Source organism: Aquarana catesbeiana, linkage group LG01 (genome assembly GCF_042186555.1).
Source record: "Aquarana catesbeiana isolate 2022-GZ linkage group LG01, ASM4218655v1, whole genome shotgun sequence".
Taxonomy (NCBI): Eukaryota; Metazoa; Chordata; class Amphibia; order Anura; family Ranidae; genus Aquarana; species Aquarana catesbeiana.
The window spans coordinates 385,992,310-386,017,067 of record NC_133324.1 but is presented as its reverse complement, the minus strand read 5'-3'; positions in this window follow the sequence as shown (position 1 = coordinate 386,017,067).

The window sequence follows — 24,758 nt, the reverse complement described above, 5'->3', positions numbered from 1 at the left end:
GAATGGGTTTTCCACATTCGAGCAATGAGTAAAGATATGCGTAACAAGTTTGAATTGGGATTTTGTTCATACTTCAGGTTGTTTATTTAGTAGGACCTCATGGGGGTTTTGTTGGGGGACTGACAGGTATATCATTTAATAGACTCTAATCCAAAATTGCCACATTTTTGGGCAATCCCAACAAATATGCCTGAAAGAACCCATTAATTGATGGCTGCGAAAACACAAGGGAGAGTAGTTTGGAATAGTATGTGATATAAAGTATGTGAGGGAACCAGGCTTTCACCTGCATACTCTCTAAGGGGGTTCCAATTAGGGCACCTAGCCTGGGACACTGATTTAAATTTCATAGATATAAAGTGATAGTAAATGTACAAAAAAACAAGAGAAATAGCCCTGGGACTTTAGATGAGGTGAGAGAGGTTTAGCCAATGTTCACAGCGAACACTGAGACAAAATCAATTTATTTGTTTTAAAATGTTATGTAACGGAGCGGAAACAACAATGATTGTGAGTTACCCGGCATAATAGCCAATGTACACAACACAGATGAAAGTAAATATACAAAGATTTATTACAGGTGTTATACATCAATGAGCAACAATAAAAATTGAAAGTTGCTAGGTCAGTAAATACACATACATAATAAGAAAATAAAATGTACATACATGTGGACAGGGAAGTATATAGACATAATTCAGACATCAATAATAGCCAGCATGTACCGGCATCAACAAGCCCTATGCATTTCGTTAGACCCTGCTCGTTTCTTCAGGGGTGGATGCATGAATGTTGTATCTGCAATGTAAGTGATAAGATCAATAGATGTATATTGTTGATAAATGGGGGCAGGTGGAATAATTGGCAAGAGAGGTCTGAAACAGAGACCTCATACTTACCGAATGGCTGAGATAAATCGCCAAACGCTGGATATCAAGATGGCGGTCGTGTAGTGCATCCAAGTGATAGTAAATGTAGGGATGTAATTACTTTTTCCATATAACCACAATACTCAGTATTTTTTTTATTTAGGTCATGAAAATGAATACACCATGTCAATTTTTTATAATCTCAATTTTTATTAATTTTTTTTGTAACAAATAAACAGTTCAAACATACATTGATGGTATAGCCACACCATCAAGAAAACATCATACAGTCTCTTAATACAAACTATCATAACAAAAACATCAAACAAACGAAGAGAAAAAAAAAGAGGGAGATGAAAAAAAAAAAAAAGGAAAAAAAAGGGGGAGAAGGATGGCCAGGGGGTACAGCATAAGGACATCTCTTACCAATACCCCAATAGATATTCTTTTAGATTAAAGTTCCATTTGCCCCCTAATTTCCAGGCATTTCCCTGAATGTCCTCCAGGGGGCCCATATCGAAGAACATTTTTCATATGTGTCCAATTCATGTGACAGGAGGGTCTCCATCTTCTCAATTAGGTCCATTTCTACTATCCATTCATTAACTGAAGGGGCTTGTGTAGTTCGCCAATATCGCGGAATAATCAATCTGGCTGCTATTAACCAATGTCTTAGTAAACCTTGTTTGATATTTTTATATGAACCTGGTAAAATGGATAGCAGAGTAATTTGAGGTGTGTTGGGGATTAACTCCCCTGTAACTGTAGTATACAGCTGCATGATCATATCCCAGAATTGGCGAATTTGAGGGCATTCCCACCATATGTGTAACAGCGAGCCCTTGGCAGAGTGACATCTCCAACATTTGTCCGATTTATCTGGGTATATTCATTGCATGGTTGTTGGGCATCGGTACCAACAGGAGACAAGCTTATAGCTTGTCTTTTGGGCTTTAGTTGTCAATGACAAACAATGTGTGTAAGTAAATGACTTTTCCCACTCTTCTGTTCCAATTTGAATATTAAGATCACGTGCCCATTTGTTTGTGAATTCTGGGGGCTCAGGGTGATTTTTTAAGATAAGAATCTTATATATTGCTGATGGAACATGTTTTGGTCTGTTACTTTGCAATAGGATGGACTCAAACAAGTTTAAGTCTCTATTGAAGGATTGGTTTAGAGAAATAGAAGATAAGAAAGACAATAATTGTTGATATTCCATCCATTGCATAAATGAAGGCTGGTGCGTTGGTATTAAGTTCAATATAGGTGGTAACTTACCCTGACAAAGAATCTGGTTCACTCTTCGATGAGATTCCTTATTCCATATGAGGAAATGAGTCCAGTCTACTGCAGGTGGGAATTGTGGATTGCCAAATAAAGGTGTCATTGGTCCTATCTGTGAAGAAAGCCCTAGCCGCAGGATCATTTTGGACCACAAGCTCAATAGGTGAGATGTAAGAAAGGGTGGAGAAAAGGACATATCTCGGTGAGTACCCTGAAAGGGTAAATCTAACCAAGGAAGAGCCTGGAGATCAAACTGATTCAGCCCCTGTTCTATTGATACCCATTGTTTGGTATCCGAGTGATGAAACCAGCTCACTAGTCTGGTCAGGACTGCCGCCACATAATTGAAATAAAGATTCGGTGCGCCCGCTCCTCCTTTCAATTTAGGTAATGTTAGCATTTTCCAATTGATACAATGTATTCAGCAGACTGTGTCCTAGGCTCCTCCCACGTGTTACATAACTGACACGTGATTTTCTCAAGGCTCAAGCCGTGACTTTCTCAAGCCTTGAGAAAGTCACATGTCAGTGATGTAACGCGTGGGAGGAGCCTAGGACACAGTCTGCTGAATACATTGTATCAAGCAGCAGCAGCTTGCGTAGCAAGCCTTGTCCTTACAAGCCAGCTGAGGTCTGCCTATCTGCTTATCTGCATGCCTAAAACAAGTCAGGCACACGTGAGTGTATCCCTGTGCTGTTTTGCCTGTGAACTTTTATTGTAACAATATTGCGCAATGTTTTCTCTCTTTGTTTATTTTACATAAAACCACTTGATACTGAGAAAATTACCATTCATTGTGGCTGTGGAAGAAATAGCTCAGAGGGTGAACAAATAAGTACTGCAGAAATCCAGATATCCCAGATTACTGAGGATTGAACTGTCGCCTGCTACTTATCCTATCTCATGAATTTAATCATCTATATTTAATCAGATTCTATTGGCACTATTTATCTATTTATACTCATCAATTGTATATATATTGAACCTTTATAAGTTTATCATTTATTTACTTTTTATTACGGAGGATTCAACACTTATCACAGGGAATATATCTAATTTATTTATTTATTGGCACTAATTTGGATTGATTACTATTTTGTAAATACAAAAAAAGCATCCATGCGATTTGGTGCTACATCCATGTGATTCTATGCAATTCAGTGCTGTGTTGCTGTGCAATGATCAAATTAGCAGACCACAGATCTTCCACAATCCATTCATGTGTTATGGTGGACACAAACTAAATTCATTGCACAGCAACACAGCACTGAATTGCATAGAATCACATGGATGTAGCACCAAATCGCATGGATGCATTTTTTGTATTGTTTAACTTTTTATTGTTCGAACATTGCACTAACACCATATTGCATAGATGCAGTACTGATATGCTTGGATGCAACACTAAATCGCATGGATGTTTGTGTTGAATTATCTATTAATGTTTGAAAATTGCACAAGCTTTGTGGAATATTTGCAATACACAGGCTTATTGGAGCACTTTTACCTATTTATTCATTCATTGAAATTTATTGCACATTAACGTATAGTATAGTATTACTAGATTTTGTATATGTTAAGCACAGTATCACTTTATTAATATTTTAGTGGAAATTTCTTATTTTTTATTTTGATAAGTGCAGCGTGTGTACAATTTGGTTTAACTATTTTGCATGGTTATGAGACATGCGTAACGTTAGCAGCTGATCATTTGCAAAGATATACTATTTTGGAGACCAGATTTGGTCAATTACCTGGAGGCTCACAGGACTACAAATTAGCATTCTGAGTGCATTTAGAGGTTGCTGCTACCAGAGGGTCCTCCAGTCACAATCCAGTCTAGTGAAGCAATTGAACAAAGTGCCATTGGTGTCTACTGCTACGGATTTACTTAAAGTCCCTGGGATGAACTGCTCACCAACCCCCTCTTCCGACTTTTCCACCCACCTCTAACTAATTGCCACCACCAGTAAACAACAGTGTTTATATCTCCCTCCACAAACTAAGCAGGGAAGGAAGACTTACAGCATAGGTTAAAGGGGCTCCTTGAATTGTAGTACCAGTGTTTTCACTTAAAGCGGGATTCCGTCTCTGAAGAATAAAATTTAAAAGTCAGCAGCTGCAAACACTGTAGCTGCTGACTTTAAATAAGTACTTACCTGTCCTGGGTGCCCACGATGTCGGCCGCCTGAGGCCGACCCATCCCTCGGCTTTTTGGGTCCCGGCACCGCCATCCTAAGTAAGGGAAACAGGCAGTGGAGCCTTGCGGCTTCATTGCCAGTTTCCTACTGCACACGTGCGAGCGGCGCTCTGTGAATGGCCCCATGGTGTTCTGGGAACACACACAGTTCCCAGAAGGCAACGGGGCCGCTCACCGAGGAGCAGAACACACCGCGGAATAGGAAGAGGCAGATTAGAAAGACTGCCTAGAAACAAGGGTTTAGGTAAGTTTAAAATTTTTTTTTCAAATGTTTTTTTTTTAAATCTTTTTAGGATTTTTTTTTTCAATTTTTTTTTTCAATTTTTTTAGGATTTTTCATGCAATTTTTTTTTTTAGGGTGGCCCTCCACTTTAAATTAGGAAACAAGAAAAAGAGTTTCCAACTGTGAAGAAAAAAGAAAAGTGAGGAAGAATGGAAGTAAAAGTTAGAGAGGGAAGCTACAGTATGAAGGGTAAGAAGCTTGCTTTTCATGACTCCCTGTCATAGACCCCTGTTGGGAGAATATTTGAGAAAGCATATTCCTTCAAACAGGCACTGCGCAACAAAGTAGAGGAACTGAAAGAGCAGGTGACTCTTACTGACAGTGGCCACAGTACCGCAACATACAACTGACTAACATGAAGTCTGAACTGCATCAAGTTCATAGTTGAAACACAGTCATTAACTGAAACAGAAACAGCTGTGTAGGAGACTTAAAATCAGGTAAGGAACAGCTCATACACCATGACCAGACTGAGCACAGCATCATCAAGGTCTCTCCCAGACAAATATTTCAAAGCAGACTGGGGTTTCAAGCGCTGTTCAAGCTCTTTTGAAGAAGCACAAAGAAATGGGCAACATTGAGGACCGTAGATGCAGTGGTCGGCCAAGGAAATTTAATGCAGTAGATGAAAGACACCAGCAATGCCATCGGTACAGAGCTGGCAGACCCAGGTACACCCATCTACTGTCTGGAGAACATAGAAAAGGAGACCCAGGTAGATTAGGGAAGTAAACAAGTGGCTGAAGAGCTGGTGTAGTAAGGAGGGGTTTGGGTTCCTGGAGGACTGGGCCGACTTCTCAGTCGGTAACCGGTACTATAGAAGGGACGGACTGCACCTAAATGAGGAGGGTGCAGATCTGCTGGGAATGAAGATGGCCAAAAAGTTAGAGGGGTTTTTAAACTAGGCGATGGGGGGGGGGAGGGTCCAGAGACAGTGATAGCCAGCGCGGATGATATTCCAGAGGGTAGTGTTGGGGGCATTAGTGGTAGGTTAACCAAAGCACAAAAACACAAGATGAGTATAGTAGCAAGTCCTAGTTGCAATTTTGAAACACCCAATATGAGGACAATATGCGACCGGTCTAAACTATGTGGCATGTTCACCAATGCCAGGAGCATGGCAGACAAGATGGGTGAACTAGAGATACTGTTGTACAAGGAGGATTTGGATTTTGTGGGAATTTCAGAGACCTGGTTCAACAGCTCTCATGATTGGCTGGCAAACATTCAAGGGTATACCCTATACCGCAAGGATAGAGAGGGTAAAAAAGGGGGAGGGGTATGCCATATCAAGAATAATGTACAAGCAAATGTGAGAGATGACATCACTGAGGGAGCTAGAGAGGAGGTGGAATCCTTATGGGTAGAGCACCAAAGGGATGAAGCTAAGGGGAAAATAATACTGGGAGTATGCTATAGGCCCCCTAACCTGAAGGAGGAAGTGGAGACGGATCTCCTATCACAAATTGGATTAGCAGCAAGGATGGGAAGTGTTATCATAATGGGGGATTTTAATTATCCAGACATAGACTGGGCGGAGGGAACCGCGCATTCATTTAAGGCTCGCCAGTTCCTTAATGTCTTGCAGGACAATTTTATGGGTCAGATGGTAGACGCACCAACTAGAAATAAAACATTACTGGATCTACTGATTACCAACAATACAGACCTGATCACAGATGTGGAAATACGGGGCAATTTAGGTAACAGCGATCACAGGTCAATTAGTTTCAGTATAAATCACACAAATAGGAAACATAAAGGGAATACAAAGAATTTCAAAAGAGCCAACTTCCCTAAACTACAAACCTTGCTAAAAGGCATAAATTGGGATAAAATATTAGGAACAAAGAATACGGAGGAGAGATGGGTTTGCTTTAAGAGCATATTAAATAAGGGCATTAGCCAATGTATCCCATTGGGTAATAAATTTAAAAGAGCGAACAAAAATCCTGGATGGCTTAACTCCAATGTAAAAATGCATATAAAAGCAAAGGAGAAGGCCTTCAAAAAATACAAGGTTGAGGGATCATCCTCAGCATTCAGACTTTATAAAGAATGCAATAAGAAATGTAAGGGTGCAATTAGGGCGGCTAAGATAGAACATGAAAGACACATAGCAGAGGAGAGCAAAAAAAATCCCAAGAAATTCTTTAAGTATGTAAACAGTAAAAAAGGGAGGACAGACCATATTGGCCCCATAAAGAATGAGGAAGGACATCTGGTTACAAAGGATGGGGAGATGGCAAAGGTGTTGAATTTATTCTTCTCCTCAGTCTTCACGAGTGAATCGGGGGGCTTCAGTAACCAATACTGCAGTGTTTATCCTCATGACACAACACAGGAAGCACCTCCATGGTTAACAGAGGACGGAATTAAAATTAGACTTGAGAAACTTAACATTAATAAATCACCGGGACCAGATGGCTTGCATCCGAGGGTACTTGGGGAACTCAGTCAGGTGATTGCCAGACCGTTGTTCCTAATTTTTACAGACAGTCTATTGACTGGAATGGTACCAGCTGATTGGAGAAAAGCCAGTGTAGCACCAATATTTAAAAAGGGCCCAAAAAACATCCCTGGGAATTACAGACCAGTTAGCCTAACATCAATAGTATGTAAAATCTTGGAGGGGATGATAAGGGACTATATACAAGATTTTAGTAATAAGAACGATATCATTAGCAGTAATCAGCATGGATTCATGAAGAATCGTTCTTGCTAAACCAATCTATTAACCTTCTATGAGGAGGTGAGTTGCCATCTAGATAAAGGAAGGCCCGTAGACGTGGTGTATCTGGATTTTGCAAAAGCATTTGACACAGTTCCCCATAAACGTTTACTGTACAAAATAGGGTCCGTTGGCATGGACCATAGGGTGAGTACCTGGATTGAAAACTGGCTACAAGGGCGTGTTCAGAGGGTGGTGATAAATGGGGAGTACTCAGAATGGTCAGGGGTGGGTAGTGGGGTTCCCCAGGGTTCTGTGCTGGGACCAATCCTATTTAATTTGTTTATAAACGATCTGGAGGATGGGATAAACAGTTCAATCTCTGTATTTGCAGACGATACTAAGCTAAGCAGGGCAATAACTTCTCCACAGGATGTGGAAACCTTGCAAAAAGACCTGAACAAATTAATGGGGTGGACGACTACATGGCAAATGAGGTTCAATGTAGAAAAATGTAAAATAATGCATTTGGGTGGCAAAAATATGAATGCAATCTATACACTGGGGGGAGAACCTCTGGGGGAATCTAGGATGGAAAAGGACCTGGGGGTCCTAGTAGATGATAGGCTCAGCAATGGCATGCAATGCCAAGCTGCTGCTAATAAGGCAAACAGAATATTGGCATGTATTAAAAGGGGGATCAACTCCAGAGATAAAACGATAATTCTCCCACTCTACAAGACTCTGGTCCGGCCGCACCTGGAGTATGCTGTCCAGTTCTGGGCACCAGTCCTCAGGAAGGATGTACTGGAAATGGAGCAAGTACAAAGAAGGGCAACAAAGCTAATAAAGGGTCTGGAGGATCTTAGTTATGAGGAAAGGTTGCGAGCGTTGAACTTATTCTCTCTGGAGAAGAGACGCTTGAGAGGGGATATGATTTCAATTTACAAATACTGTACTGGTGACCCCACAATAGGGATAAAACTTTTTCGCAGAAGAGAGTTTAATAAGACTCGGGGCCACTCATTACAATTAGAAGAAAAGAGGTTTAACCTTAAACTACGTAGAGGGTTTTTTACTGTAAGAGCGGTAAGGATGTGGAATTCCCTTCCACAGGCGGTGGTCTCAGCGGGGAGCATTGATAGCTTCAAGAAACTATTAGATAATCACCTGAATGACCGCAACATACAGGGATATGTAAGGTAATACTGACACATGATCACACACATAGGTTGGACTTGATGGACGTGTGTCTTTTTTTCAACCTCACCTACTATGTAACTATATATGTAGGTAAGGCTACCCAGGTCATAAAGTGGCTACTTAGGCAACAGAGGGTCTTAATCAGGGTTCATTCTAATTGACTGGCATAGGTGTGACTTATATGCATCAAATGCTGCGACTGAGTGTGAGATGTGTTGAATTTATCTGCGCTGCTTTATGTTTTACTTCAAAATCTCAAAACCGAGAATGAAAAACAAGATACTCATATATAGGAATAAGGGAAGCTTGAAAGATAGAGTCCTCTGCTCACCAACTAAATAAATTAGGTCATCCAGAAGGGGAGCTGTTTTATTCAGTTCCTTAGAAGAGCATTACTGACAAAAAGATGGAAAATCACTTGTTTGTCCCCATTTTTAAATAAATCTCCTTAGGAGGGGCGGCGTTACCAAAATGGACTTGCCATTATAAGGGCCAGGTAACTCCTAGCCCCTCCCCATCCAGATGAAGCTATGCTACTCCTTTAGCGAAATGCGATGACGTCACTACAGTCACATAATGCCAGTCACGGAATTCCCCGTTCCAAATAAGATCGTAGATCAGAAGGCGTCCATCCCTGCAGTATATCCCAAGCGGCGACGGACCACACAGCTGACCATCCGATTACCCACTTCTACCAAAGAGCCCTAGGACTATGAGTACGGTTGAAACTGAACCCCGGCTCAGCACTGATATAGCGGGATAAGATAAACAGCTGAATCCATAGGATGGTAATGTATGGACGCAAGCTTCTCTGAAACAGCTGATCTGACTACTAATTTCCTAAACGGTGATCCGAAGCATGCCATGTGAAAGGCTCTGATCTCTAGTAAGAACTGTACAGTAGCTCTTTCCTACGTCCACTCACATTGCAGCCAACCTTGATTACCCTGTTAATGGTAAAGCATTCTGTCTATTCTGTCAGTGATTTCCTGAAAGAAATGAATGCTCAGATTTTTGGATTCCCTACTGCCATTGTCTGGGCTCAATGAATATAGCACACATATTGTGGAGCATCTTACTGGATTGGACACTGTATAGTAACACATGCTATACGTTTTTGGTACCCGATCAATACCACTATTCAATCGCTGTGTTACTTTCACCATATTCATCATAGGATGATGTTCCTATTTTTTGATTTATACCATCCGCAGTGAATGTAAGTGGGACTGAGTCTGTCTAAGGAGCCCGTTCAAAAAATCTTGGTTGCCATCTATATCCAATGCTCATAGCACCAGCGGACTAACATCAATTCTAATGCTCCAATAAACTCCCATAACAGGATCGAGTCATCGTTCAGATCGTTTTATATCAGCTACCTTTATCAAAGTTATATAGCAACAGTTTAGCAGCTTTTTTCAGTATTAGTGAGTATAGGAAGTGACTTCGATCCCCCGGGGGTCATGCACATAAAAACTGCCAGGAAAAAAAAAAAATTATTATTATAATTTTTTTCACATCTCTACTTATTGCGACAATTATCGCATGACAGCTCTATTGTGAATGGAAGCTGGCTTTGTTTCTTAAATTTGTGCTTGTATTGTTATGTGTTTTTCCTGCTTCTTGTCTGCTTTCATAACACTACTCTCCAGAGTTTTTTTAACTCTTGTAGTACTGTGTGTGAAGTTGCCAATATATTTAGTCACACTATGAATTCTTTTATTCTGTGCAATCTATGAAACCAATACATTTTGAATTTTTAGAATTAACCCTGATTAAGACCCTCTGTTGCCTAAGTAGCCACTTTCTGACCTGGGTAGTCTTACCTGGGTCTCATTTTGTATGCTCTGCTTGGTTTGTTTATGGTAACAGCACCACATATTGGTGAGTGGTATAACGGTATAGTTAATTAATACCTTCTTGTGGAAATGCTTTTTTAGGACCCGTTATTCCTCTCTAGTTTATGCCTACTGTCTGGAGAACTGAAGAAAATTTTGGGGAGTGGGGAAAAGAGATGCCCCAAGAAAGGAGAGTCAGCCAAGGTATACCATATATAGAAATGTAATTAGCTTTATTAATGTATCAATAGTAGGTTAAAAAAAACACTAAATGTAAAACAGTGACATTGATTTGGAATTATTCCCCAACATACCCAGTGATAAAAAACACACATACAAAGTTGACAACGTTGTCACAATATGGCGCTAGAACTAAGGGCCCCACGCATACACACACATGCATACCCAGTCACAATGGAAATAATTGGTGCTGCTATTAGTATTGAATTAAACCCAGTAAAAATAAGTGGCTGGGTGCTTACCTCGACCTTGTCCAGGAAAACCTTAGAAAAAAGGTCAACTGGACAGTGATAGGTAGTGATAATCTCACCCCAGAGGAACGTCAAGCCCTAACAGAACTCCAAAATGCTGAGAGGGTTGTTATTGAAACCAAGTGATAAAGGAGGCGATGTGGTACTCCTATCTGCTGACAGAAATGAGAGGGAGGTACGCCGCCTGTTATCTGATAGCTCTACCTACAGTAAATTGGACTCAAACCCTTTTCAATCACTAGTGGCCCTTATAAATGATAAGCTATCTTGGGCACTTGAGGCGGACCTAATTACCAAGAAAGAGTTCAACTATCTAAAGGTTGATGACTTTAACACCCCCACGTTCTACATCATCCCCAAGATTAATAAAAACCAGGAGGACCCCCCGGGGCGGCCAATAGGGACCCACTCGAGAGGGTTGGAAAATATATTGATTCCCTTATAAAGGACCTTGTGAATACCTTACCCTCGTATGTACGTGACACTGGAGATGTGCTCAACAAAATTGAGGACTTGGCCTTCACCGGGAAGGTTCTCCTGGTGGGGATTGATGTAGAGGCATTATACACGTCTATACCACATGAGTGGGGTATCTCTGCGGTGTTCCACTATCTAGAGACAAAATACCCCACTATGGGTGCACAAAATGAGTTTATCATTGAACTTCTGGACCTGGCTTTAAAACATAATTTATTTCCAGTTCCTTGGAAATAATTACCAACAATTATATGGCACTTCCATGGGCGCGCACTGGACACCCGTTAATGCCTGTCTCCATCTTGGATGGTGGGAGGAGGAGGGGGTGGTCTATGGGTCATCGATGTACCTGGGTCTAGCTCGCACCTGGCTAAGGTACATCGACAACATCCTGATGGTATGGGCTGGTTCCACCACTGAATTGATGGCATTTATGGATGAATTGGACCATAACTCCCGGAACATACATCTTACCTTTGTGGCAGACCCCCATGAGATTTTAGACTGGAAAATGGTAGACTGCTAACTAAAACCTATAGAAAAATGACAGCAGCTATCACCCTACTATTAGCATCTCGGTGGGCCAAATCCTGAGAATACGCAAAAACTTCTCCACCGAGGAAGACTACCGATGCAAGTCTGATATGCGAGTCTATATAGGCAATTTAGGGAGAGAGGCTACTCCCACCGCATCCTGAGGTGGGCCAGAAAAATAGCTGTAAGTAAAAAAAGGACGGACGTCACATTGACCCGTGAATCTGCCACTAGTGAACCAGAGGGACCCGTTAGACTAATTATGCAGTATGGTGCCCAATGGAACCAGATAGGTTCCATTTTACGGGATCACTGGCATGTTCTGACCCATCCGAGTGGTATGGAGGATATTGTGGGATCTAGGCCACATATGGTAGCAAAACGGGCTAGAAATTTAGATGATACACTGGTCCAATCTGAATTTGTCAGAATGCAGAACAGGAACTGGCTTACTGATATGCCCAGACTTAAGGCAATGTATCCCTGTGGCCACTGCGGAATGTGTTGTTATGTTGAACGCCCAGGGGTGTTCACTGACTCTGAAAGAAAACATGAATTTGAGATTCAACATTTTATTAACAGTGCCACTACACGGGTACTTTATATTCTCAAGTGCCCGTGTAAAAAATTATATGTCGGCAAGACGAAACATCAACTACGAATCAGAATCAGCGAACACCTCAAAAGCATAAGACAGAAGGAGGAGACACCAATGGCATAACATTTTTTATTGTGCCATGATGGTAAATCCTCAGGTCTGAGGTTTAGAGGATTTTTTGCCCTCAACCTGTCAACCCGCAGAGGTGACTTTGACACTGTTTTGCTAAGAAAGGAGAAATCTTGGATTTTTAGGCTTAACACTTTACAGCCCAATGGCTTGAACAATGAATTAAGTCTCAAGGTCTTCCTTGAGCCATAACACAGCTGCTAACTCCAGGTAAATCTGAAGTCTATTGGCCTCATCTATCAAACTAACCTAATAATCAAAGATTTAACCTTCATTAAATTCATCAATCTAAACAAGCGGGTGATACCATAAATTAAAAATGTAAACCTTTTGTATCTTGATGTAGTAGATGCTGATTGGACACTTGTTCCTTTAAAATGATCGTGATAACCTATGTTGTACGTCCTGAAGAAGCGCACAGTCACGTGTGCAAAATGCATTGATGTAGGCAGCACCAGACCAGCCCCACGCTCTACCATGCATCTCAGCTAATGTGTGTGGTTTCCCCGCACCGTCATCTTTCCTTGGTTCGCTTGGATAAGCCTGCCCTGTGTTGACCTATGAGCCACCATAGTCAACCTCCCGGACAGCTGATCGGAAACCTCTATGCATAGCCGAGATATATCGGATTGCGATCGTACTGCACTAAATGGACACTCCTTAAGCCTAATCAATGTGGCAATATTTATATCCACTTCAGTGACACCCTTGGGGAGGTATGGACTGGATAGAATCATAGCGAGTCCAGCCATTACTACGGAGTGGTGAGAGCCTTCGGGCTGCGTTACAAATTTATAATTGAAGTCTGACATTGCATGAATAACTGTGCCCAAACAATTCACTAACTCTATCCTGATCGGCTTACACTTAAATCTGGGACGCTTGTCTATGGATGACAGTACTAGACTAGCCTATTACCACTGTGCTCAGTGACATCACTACTGACCATTTTACCAGGAATTCCATCATTCCATCAAGAACCATCTTCAGTGTAAAGAAGAACAAGGAGTCCTGGTAGGGATGGTTTGGCTTCCACAGAGCCCTTATCTCAACATTGAGCTTGTCTGGGAATACATCAAGAGACATAAGGATTTGAGGTAGCCTACATCCACAGAATATCTGTGGTTAGTTCTCCAAGATGTTTGGAACAACCTACCTGCCAAGTTTCTTTAAAAATTGTCTGCAAGTTTACCTAGAAGAATTGATGTAGTATTGAAGGCATAGGGTAGTCACACCAAATATTCATTTGATTTGGTTTTGTATTCTCTTCATTTACTTTACATTTTTTTTTGATAAAAATAAACTATTAAACACTTCTATTTTTGAAGGCATTCTTAATTTACAGCATTATTTCACTTGACTAAAACTTTTGCTAAGTTATCTATATTTTTGCAAAATCGATCAATCCTGATGTACTGAGTGCCTCATCTCATTTCTTGAGGCGCTAAAATGCAGGACAGTACAAATTACCCCCCAAAATGACTCCTTTTTTGGAAGTAGACTGTCCAAGGTATTTAGTAAGAGACACGGAGAGTTGTCTGAAGTTGTAATTTTTTGTCACAATTTTGAAGAAATTAAAGCAGTAATAAACCCAAACATTTATTATATTGCAACTCAGCCTTTTTCAACCAGAGTGCCTTCAGGTTTCTTCAGGGGTGCCTTGGCAAATTACCTAAAAATTGCCCAAAAATTGTATACAAGCTAAATATTCGAAGATTAGAGATATATTACAAATACTAGTCAGAACCAGTGTGCAAATGAGCATTTGCTTTGCAAGAATAAATTACCTCTACAGCTGGGTGCCCTACCTATGTGGATGTTGCTGAATGTATGTGTAAAACTATTAGTTTTTTACATTTTAGAATGGGGTACCTCAATTTTAAAGGGTACCCTGACTGAAAAAAAAGGTTGAGAAACACTGTTGCAGCTTACCATTTCTTAGATGTCATGGCTTCAATCATTTTCTTTTCTAGGCCTTTTCTCTTCTATTTCCATCTGGTAATCTGGCCAGAAAGTTGTTTTTTAAAAGAACAAGTTCTCCACCAGAATGTATCAATTACAGAGATGAGACAAACCATTTAACACTGGCAGGGGTGCTTAAAATGATCAGCTTTTATTTATATAAAGCCTTTATCCCAAAAGAAAAAAAACATGTGTTTGCTGTAACTGCTTATAAAGTATTAACTGGAGTTTGGCTTCAGTTTGTCAGTGTATTTAAATCTGCTAGTACATCTAACACTCTTCTACCCCCAGACTGGCAATGTTGCTGCCCAAGGGTGCCCTCTGTGCTCATGCAAAAATGTCCCCTCCCTCCTACTGATCATTATGCTAACTAACCTATGTAAAAAAAATATACTTACCTAATAATAATACCTATTTGCAGTTCGCTCCGGTCACGTAATCTGATGCCCCTGTGTCAGTGAGTGGTTGCTGCAGGGGAGACGAGGAAGCACTCGACAACAGGTGGGAATTCTAGGAGCAGTGACATCACTTATAGGCTTCTATGTATCAACCATTGTTGGCTCTCCCTCCTCTCCCCTGCAGCCGATGCTAATTGAAACAGACTGAAGTGGGCTGCAAACAGGTAAGTATACACATTATTTTTAAATAGGTTAGTCAGCATAGGTAGCAGGAAGAGACATTTTTAACACAAGCTAGTGTTAGGCAGGAATTCTACTTTAGATTTGGAGGATCTGTGCAATTTTTCCACACCCATAATTTAAAATTAATGCAGGCTGCCTAATTATTTTCCTTTGGACCCTTGGAGCTGTAGACCCCCCATTCCCCTGATAAAAAAAAACATATCCAAGGACCTGGTCTAATGTACGTCGTATCTGATCAGTTTATGTAAATTAAAAACAAAACAAAAAACATTTAAGAGTACAGTTTGTAACTCTATATACATAAATGGCGATGGCTATATTTGTTGATTACATATGCAGCCTCTGCTTTTGGCTGATCCTTGTATGTAAGTGCAAGTCTATGATAGAGGAAGTAAGCAAAAACAAAAGAATCTTTGTAGTGATAATAAAATATACACAATACTTCCTTCAGCCAAAGATCAAATGACCATAACGAGGCAGCTTGGAAACATCAGTTTTTATTACTGGCAAGAAATAACCAGGTTGCATAATAAGGATCAAAGGCATACTGTATGTGTGCTGCTTAATATAATTTTTATAATTAGTTAATCTACTTTTCCATACAAAAAAAAAAATACAATATTTTCTCTGTAGTAAAATGTCTCACATTTTCAGGTAATTGATGCCTGTTTTGTCTAGTGTTTATAGGTACAGTAAAGTACTGTCAATGGTAAACAGAAAATAATTACCTAGGAAAACAAAAAAAAAGAAAAGGAAACTTACATTTTAATCAAAGCAATTCGTCTGGAATAATTTCTAAGTATTGTTAAAAAAGAAGAAAATATTTGAATGCTGTCTTTTTCTAGTTAGGTTTAATTTGGACAGATGCTGGTTTTGGATCGAACACACAAACACTAAAATAAAAACAAATTGCAATGACTTTCTGTAGTATTTGGAGGTTGTGTAATATTTAAAGAAGACCTGCCATGTCAAAAATGTGTAGCTTGCTACTGCCCATATCTAGGGTGCTGCCTTTTATACTGTAGCCACATGATCGGTTCCAGAGTTGTACTAAGAAAAAGAAAAAAAATCCTAAGAGCTAAAACAGCCAATCATATGAGCAAGAAAATAAAAAAAATGTTACTGAACCTACAACTATTTTCCTCTCCTGGACAACTACAGGGAGAATGGAGCCAAAGAAGAGTTTCATTGGCTGCAGCTACAGCCTGGACAAAGTCCGCCCCTAGTAACAAGGCAGGGAGGGGGTTTGATTGGCCGCTATGTCAGGAACTGTTTAGCTACACCCTCCGGACTCAACAGGAAGAGCGAGAGCAGTGGGGTCCTTTGTGAGCTGACAGCCTGGAAAATGAAGGCTCAAAGCTAACATTGTTCACATACTGAGAGCCAGAGGACAAGACCTCTAATTGCCAGAATGCCTGCACAGACTGCAGGACTGTGTAGACTGATTCTGCAGCGAGAGAGGGAGCTGTGCACATGGCTGCTGTAGGGCTGCGTTATTGTCAGATCATGCTGCTGGGATTGACGAACTGCTGTCTGGAGGTTTCTGCTGCTGAAAGCCATATTGCTATTATATCGCTGTGGTGAGTTGGGAGCAGTGTTACTGTTCCAGAGTCGCCATTGTTCCAGTGTCCTGATTAAGACACCTTAGAAGTCGAAACATGTTAGCAGATTGAGTTTCTCCTATGCACCTGCGTCTCTCCCTCTGGACTAACAAGATGGTCAAGGTTGAGCAGGTTTACACTTTTTCCTTTTATTTTAGTTAGTGTAGGGGACATTTTACACCTTTGTTTCTCACTGACAATGTTGTGTTAACAAATGCATTTAGTTTTAGGGGTTTCAAATGACCATATATCATAATTATTATAAGGATTAAGTTATGATACATGGGCTACTTTTCTTTTAGGATACAGAACATATGGGTGTAGTACACTGAAAGATTTCCCTTTTTTCTTGAATTCCTCTGAAAAATAGCAGTGTGTATGGGGGCTCCTGATTGGCCAGATATAAGCACCAGAATACACAGGTCCCTTGCACACTCTCAAATGTTACTCTCAATCCTGGATGTACTTGTACTCATGTCAGAGCACACGTAGCCTGGCCTAAAAGGCCTTTTGCATCCTGCTCACAGTCCACAATGTGAGTCAGAGCGACTACAGTTGGTTCTTGTGGGTGTTAAACTACCTCACCCAGAGTTCAGCTCCATGAAGGGCCCTTGGAAGTAGCTGACTACATACACATGGTTGTGGGGTGTTTAGCTCCCATGCCCCGTCTCACTCAGCCTCTTCCCTCCTGACATTTATATGGCTCCACCCATTACATTACTACGGGAAGGCTTTGTCCAAAAGGCGACCTAACACCTAATTACATAGTTCCCTTTTACCACACTATTTGGTACAGAGCCACCAAGCAGCAGAAAAACTAATGGCATCTGCTTACAGGTGCACTTACTGTGCCTATAAACTTCTATGCCTTAAACCTAAAAATGGAAAAATTCCCCAATGGGTTTTTTAGCAGCAAAATAACCATCAAATGGTATGAGTATTTTCAATGTTTTTATTTATCAAAAGTGCAAAGTACAAATTTTACAAGAAATTTAAAATATGAGCTCTGGTTGGAATATGAAACAACATTTGGCTCGGGCATTAAATTCAACTAACAAATCTTTCAAACCAATACGTTTGAAATTATCAAAAAATGTTTACACTTGTAATCCAGTTAAAATAGTCCATAAATTTCACTCACATCTCGCAACTTTATACAAGACAAACAATGAATTTAATCCTACAGAAGCTGAATCCTTCTTCTCAAAAATAACCTTACCTGAGTTATCTCAGAATCAAAAAAGCAGTTTGGATGAGCCTATAACTATAGATGAAGTTGCTAACGCCATAAAAGACCTAAAACTTAACAAAAGACCAGGCCCAGACGGCTACTCGGCTTTATACTATAAAACATTCTCAGAAATACTCTCTCCCATTCTCACTGAAACTTTTAACAAACTTCTAGATGGACATTCTTTTCGGCAAGAAACACTAATGGCAATTGTTTGTATGATCCCAAAACCCCTTTCGGATGATACTTCCTGTGTGAATTATCGGCCTATCTCTCTGTTAAACCTCGATATTAAATTATTAGCAAAAATAATAGCAAAACGCCTCAATAGCATTTTAGGAAAATTAATACATAGAGATCAAGTAGGCTTCATGCCAAATAGACAGGCAGGCGATAATATACGCAGGGCAGTGTTATTGGCACATATTGCTAAAAAACGGAAAATCCCTTTATGTTTTCTATCTCTCGATATTAAGAGGGCATTTGACACAGTATCCTGGCAATATATGCAATATTCATTACAAAAATGGGGTTTTGGACCCCACTTTTTAACATGGATCAAAGCATTATATAATAAACCCAAAGCCTATATAAAATATGCTGGATACAAATCTGAAGCCTTTAATATCGAAAGAGGTACCCGATAGGGTTGCCCATTATCTCCCTTATTATTTGCCCTTATACTCGAACCCATGGCCCAATACATCAGAACAAACCAAACTATAACTGGCATTGAAGTAGGAGGTATTACACACAAATTATGTATATTTGCAGACGATATATTACTTTTTCTATCATCACCACAGGTCTCTGGTCCTAACTTAATACCAGCTCTTGATGGATTTGCAGCCCTATCCGGACTTATGATTAATCCTAAGAAATGCCTAGTGCTTAATATTTCACTCACAAATATGGAATTGATCCCGGCTAGGGCTGCACTCCCATTCACATGGGCAGAAAAATCAATCCCATATCTTGGAATTCATTTAACAGCATCTCATTCTGACTTATTCTCAACCAATTATCCTCCTGTATTAAGACAGATCACAAATCTAATAAAACAATGGTCGCAACTTCCTTTATCCTGGATAGGGAAGATTAATGCAATCAAAATGACTATTCTACCCAAATTGCTTTATCTATTCAGAGTCCTCCCTATTCCAATTCCTTCCTATTTTTTGAGAATAGTACAAAAAAAAGCAACTTTGTTTATATGGGGCTCTTCTAAACCACGTATACCTATACACACACTACATCTTCCCAAAAATAAAGGAGGCCTGGGATACCCTAATTTTACTAACTACTACTACAGAGCAGCACATTTGGCCAGTCTGTCCAAATACCATGCAAAACAGGAAATCCCATTATGGGTATTTATAGAGGCTTCAGAAAATGACCCTCTATTAATATCAAATTTATTATGGCTTGATCCTAAAGACCGCTTTAAAATTCATAATCCCATAACTAAACACTTCTTATCTCTCTGGGATAAACTAAAAACCAAATATCAGTTACAATCTCCACACAATCCTCTCCTTTCTTTTATCAGAAATCCGGCCTTTTATCCGGCATGGATCTACCCAAATTCTTTTAAAGTTTGGACAAAATCAGGCATTCAGACACTAAATGACTTCATAGCATCTAAATCATTCCTTTCATTCCCATCGCTTAGAGAAAAATATGATCTACCAAACTCTGAGATATTTAGATATCTCCAAATCAAAAATTTCTATACACCATTCCTAAAGGGGGATACACCATTATCCCAATTATCCATTTTTGAATCAATCTGTACAAAAGATCCATTTGCTAAAGGTACAATTTCATCACTTTATAATCAATTATATGGAGTAGCAAATCTTAATAGACCCTCTTACGTTCAGAGGTGGGAGGAGGACCTGGGACGAACTTTAGAAGACACGGACTGGTCTAACATATGGCTCACATCTAAGTCATCTTCACCCAACATCTTAGCACTGGAGACAAATTATAAAGTCCTAACTCGCTGGTACCTTGTACCCGCTAGAGTGGCAAAATATTCACCTAATACCTCAACTCTTTGTTTTCGAGGATGCCCAGAAATAGGCACATATTTACACATATGGTGGACGTGCCCAGTAATCCAAACCTTCTGGAAGGAAGTCTTCGTGATTGCATCTAAAATATTTAAAAAAATAATACAACCAGATCCATATTTAACTTTACTTAATCTAAAACCGGAATGGTTAACACTCTCCCAATTCAAACTTATGATCCAACTGATAACGGCTGCAAAACAAACAGTGGCCAAGGCATGGAAATCTCCTACATTGGTACTAGCAGAAACAATTCACAGAATGAATAATACAATGTCTTATGCTAAGATGGTAGCCATCGATCAAAATCAAATTCCAAAATTTGAAAAACTTTGGCATCCTTGGATAAAACAACAGTTCCTGTCAAACTTCAATGACTCTGTCCTGTTGCCATGGTAACAGATTAAATGACTTACAGAGACACCCATTCTAAGGCTTCAAAGAGAACTAAAAAGAATAATAAACTGACGAGCGGGACAACCTTGTGGACCATACCTCTACCTTTCAACCCTTTTTCTTCTTTCTCCTTCCTTTTCTCCACCTTACGATTAAAGCTCATTATCAGAATTTATTTGACCTATATACACTCTACTTGTAAACAATATGTATAGTAGGTATAAATAATTTAAATACCTACAAAAGTAACTAAGGAAATGATATATATCTTTAATTTAGGTTTACGTGAACCCAATGTTTAATATTTGAAATTTCATGATATTTACCCATATAAACCCTACTGTAAAACAATGAGCTTACTTTATAGATTCTTGTAAACTTACTTTATGTATCTTTATAACATTGTATACTCAATAAACTTCTTTTGACAAGGAATATGAAACAACATAAATTATCCATCAATAGTGATAAAAATGCACATTGCAAAAATGTTGTTACATTACATTTGTACATTACATATGAGTACCCCAATGCATTTCGACCCCTACATTTATGGTCTTGATCAGGAGGATTTTGTTATTGGTTCATAATTAATAACCAGTTTCTTCGTGTCGTTGCTTTTACAGAGTCAGGATAATTATATCGTGTCTATAGCTCTGTACATTTTCGGAAATTAATATTTCCAATAAAATTCAGATATCATATGAATTCAGAGTGCAAAGTTTGTTTTTTGTATTTAATGTACGTTTGTAATAAACATGTATATTTTTGTTTTTGTTTCTGTCATTCCAGTGAATACCATCTAGGATTCCCAGTGGTTCCTTCCACTGCTTGGGATACATGCCCCCCCCCCCACTCGGCTTCCCGGCTCGGTGGGGAGATGTGATTCCTTCACTTTTCTCCCCATTATGCTCCCACAGTTCAGCCATTACCATCTTGGCCAATGGATGGCAGCCTATTCCGCGCCGGCGGAGTCCCTTGATTACGATGGATGTTTAGTGACACCACGCGACTGGGCGCTCATTCCGCGCATACACGTGATGTCACGACATCATGTGATTACGTCGGAGGTGACGACAGATGTCATCCCTTCTTTTACACATATTTTTTCACTCACATTGAGCAGCATTGTTGTTGTTTGTTGCTTCCATGCCACCATTCACTGTTACCCTTTTTTTTTTGTTTTTGTGCCCTATCATTTATTTTCACATGTATATATTTGTTCATCATCATTTACTCGTTTCACTAAATATTAGAATTTTTATCCCATAGCGCTCTTACACCCCATTTCACTTTATTTTCACTAAGGCATAATATCATATAAGCATATCAGGGGGTTTTCGCTTTAATAGCCCTAAAGTTAAATGGATTAAGTATAAAACTAAATTAAAAACGAATGTTAATTTGATATCAATATAACAAGTATCTGGGTTTGACTAGGTCTGGTTCTAATAAGCGGGACAAAAACCCCTAGCTCTTATTTCCTGAATTATACATTGCAGGTGCTTAGCCTCCTTCCTCCCCCTTTCTGGGGTTTGAACATGTGACTCCTTATAAGACCTGTGGACTGGGGGCTCACCTGAAGGTTGCGGGGGGACCACATGGAGTACTCTGGATCACTGAATGTACCTGTTTTTAAATTCTGGTTGGGTGCTGCACACCTATATCGCCATCAATTAAATGGTAAATATACCTGCAATTTTAATGAAGACATATTGTGTTTAAAATTAAATGTTTATGCATACTCTTGATAATATTTATAGGTATATTTAGGTCAATAAGTAAAAAAATATTTTTTTACATGTCCCTTAGAGTAACAAAATCCTCCTGATGAAGACCATGAATGTAGGGGTCGAAATGCATTGGAGTACTCATATGTAATGTACAAATGTAATTTAACAATATTTTTGCAATGTGCATTTTTATCACTATCGATGGATAATTTCTGTTTCATATTCCAGTATTTTGCACTTTTGATAAATAAAAACATTGAAAACACTCATACCATTTGATGATAATTTTGCTGCTAAAAAAACCCTTGTGAAATTTTTCCATTTTTGAAACTATTTTCGGGGTGTGCAGCCTTGTTGACTCTCATTTATTGCGTTCTTCCAGGGCATGTCTTGAACCTAATAGCTGTAATTCTGAAGTGCATCGAAGACACTAGTGCTCCTAACTGATAGGCTGCAGGATTTGCAGTGAGATTTGTTGATGTACTTTCTGTGCTGCTTCCTGTTCTTGCTGGAGAAAAAGTTGTACTTGAGGAGTTGCAGTACAATGATCTCTTTGCTTCATTCATTCTGTAGATGGACCTCCTTTGCTGCTTCCTGAATATTTCTTGGCTAGACATCAGATTACTAGTTATTACAGGAACAGCTCTGTCACGAGTAAGCAAAGCATTCTCCTTTATTAAGATGACTTCCTGTCACACAGAAACCAAGTTCAGGAGAAGACAATACTAGGGAAAAAAATCTGCATGGAGCCTACAAGCAATACTGGTGACTTGTTCCTTGTCCTCGGATTACACCTTTGGGCACAGCCTTCACAGTTTAGGCCTTTAACTATTTTAACTCTAGCACCTGTATACCACTGTATATCAGATACATTTTTACATTTCCCTGGTGTTTATTTAGCAATATCTTTGTCACCAAGTACAGTAATACCTTGGATTGCGAGTAACGCAGTTAATGACTGTTGCGCAATACAAGCTATTATTTAAAAAAATCCTGACTCTGTTTGCAAGCTTTGTCTCGCAAACGAGCAGGATTCAAGCCTCTGCAGTGTGCAGTACCGCATTTGGCCAGAGGTTCGGGAGCGCCGGTGACAATTGGAGCCGCTCAGAAACACTCCATTTCTGAGCCACTCTGAGTGCATCCGAGCAGTTTCCAAGTGTCTCCGACACCCTCCCCCCTCACCTCTAGCCACATGCGGTACTGCATACAATACAATACAATAGAAGTCACTGTGCAAGGAATTATCTGAGTTTCCATTGACTTCTATGGGGAAACTCTTTGATATACGAGTGCTTTGGATTACAAGCATTGGAACTACCGGTAATTATGCTCGTAACCCAAAGTACCACTGTAAAATTATTTTATTTTGTGTTACAATCTATAGCCACAAAAAAAATATGGTTTTCCACTTTGATCAGTGTTTTATATATATATATATATATATACACACATACATATATATACATACACACACACACACATATATATATATATATATATATATATATATATATATATATATATATATATATATATTTTTTTTTTTTTTTTTATTTTATTTGTATATTACAGAGAGAAAAAAAAATGAATTTGTTCAATTTTTGATGACACTTAAATTACAATTCTGGCACAAAGCAATGCAGTTATTTACCCATGAAATAGTTCCTTTTTTCAATTTTGCACTTTACACTAAAAAGCAAGAGAAAAAAAAGAGAATAATAGGAATTTACCTGTAAATTCCTTATCTTAGAGTACATAACAGGGAACAGAACTTGTATTTATAGCCCATGCGGTATATACAAGCTACCTTTTGGTGGCTGGACACTGGAAAAAAACTTGCTAGAAGAGCCCCTAGAGCGCACTCATATACCCCACCCACGCCCTGAAATACCAGGGTTTTTTTAACAAGCAATAACGAGTGATCAAGATACAGAGATGAGGGGCCTGTGTTGTGTACTGTACTCAGGAAACCGAACTTACCTGTAAATTCTTTTTTTAACAACTTAATCATACAGTACAGCAGCCACCATTAAATGGCGGCCCGTGGTCCCAACACGGACCGAGCTATGCTCCTGTCTGAATTGTTAGGCCACCAGTGTACAATGCCACATCCCCACTCCTCCACTCAGCAGTCATTTGTTGCTGGGACCACCAGCGTCCCTGCAACCAATGAGGTTGTGTGTGCGCCCCGCCTCTGCTGCTCATTATTTTGCGGCTCCCGGCTCTCACTCGGCCAGCCGCGATGTATGATGAGATATGCGCACCCCACCCCCCTTCAGCATGACTCCTGGTGCAGCCCTTGCCCCCTGCAGCTTGTTACTTCAGCTGGCTCCCTCTCACTTATTTTAAGGGGCACGTTGATGGACACATTTTATGTTAAGGGGCCCGCTGATGGGCACAACAAAATATGCCCATCAGTATGCCCCTAACATAAATGTAGCCATCTGAGTGCTCCATAAAAAATAAGGGGCATACTGATGGGCACATTTTATGTTAAGGGGGCACATGTAAGTGGAGGCACGCTCATGGGCACATATGT